The following is a 1137-nucleotide window of genomic DNA, read 5'->3' as shown; positions in this document are numbered from 1 at the left end:
CGGACCCCCTGCCCTTCAGTCTCCCCTTAGCCAGCAACTACACCCCTTCGATCAGCGCCTTGCAGAAAATCCACCTGCCTGCACCTCCACCTCCGCCCAAAACCTGCACCCCACGTGGTGACGGCAGCACAGGGCTCCGTCAGGTACCTACCGCGAGAGAGGTGACCGCAGCCGTGCCACCATCACAGCCCCTGCCTATCGCTCCCCGGGCGGGGAGGGTGCGAGGCACCGGTCCCCCCGGCGCACGGCGGCTTCGAGGGCTGCACACCCAGCAGCACCGCAGAGCCTGGCTGGCGGGAGTCCGCTCTCTTTCTCTTCCCCCCTGCTCCAGCCCAGCCCAAACCCTCCCCATTTCCACGTCTGCATCGTGTCACACATCCTAATCATTCATGAAAAATCCAGCCAAAGCATCCCAAGCATGATTCCCTTCTGATAGTTGCCATGGTGACCTTGGGAAAGTAGCCAACCCGGAGACAGTCGCCATGGAAACAGAGAAGCCCAAAAGCAATAATGACTTCAGGTCATGTCTGTGCAAAGACATCACGAGGTCGTCGGAGAGTAAACAAACTCATTCATATCTGCGAACAGGGGGGCGACAGGGTTCAGGGGGGCACAAAGGTGGGGTGTGGGGGCCAGCGGGAGCCATGCGGCTGAAGGTGCTGGCTCAGCCCGCGCTGCTGTCACTTGAATTTTACCAGTCAAGACACCTCATCATCACACGGCTTACGTAAAAATCAAGATGAAGAGCTGGGGTGGGGGGAAATAATCCCATAAGTGCAAAGCTGTGAGATACTATCCTAGATATTAGGGAGTGTATTTAGGCACCTCCTCTATTTTTAAGCTGAAGACAGTGCAGCTCTCCATGTCTGGAGGAGGGACAAGGACAGCCGCACAGCGCACAAGCCAAGATGCTCTGTGATGAATGGACCACTCACAGCAACTGGTGTGCGCTGCATTTTTTAGAGCACTGCCGAGTCCTTCCCTCCTCTCCTCCAGCACCGAACCCCACCCCAGGCACACCTCCAGCATCTCCTGCCTTACTGGGGCCACCGGAACAGGCTGGGCACGGGGCAGGGGAACAGGTCCCAGCCCCTGGGGACAGGGATGCACCTGACCTCCGGCTGCTGCGTGTTCTGC

This window comes from Buceros rhinoceros, unplaced genomic scaffold, assembly GCF_000710305.1.
Source record: "Buceros rhinoceros silvestris isolate BGI_N320 unplaced genomic scaffold, ASM71030v1 scaffold33799, whole genome shotgun sequence".
NCBI classification, from domain to species: domain Eukaryota; kingdom Metazoa; phylum Chordata; class Aves; order Bucerotiformes; family Bucerotidae; genus Buceros; species Buceros rhinoceros.
Note: the sequence above shows the minus strand (reverse complement) of the source record.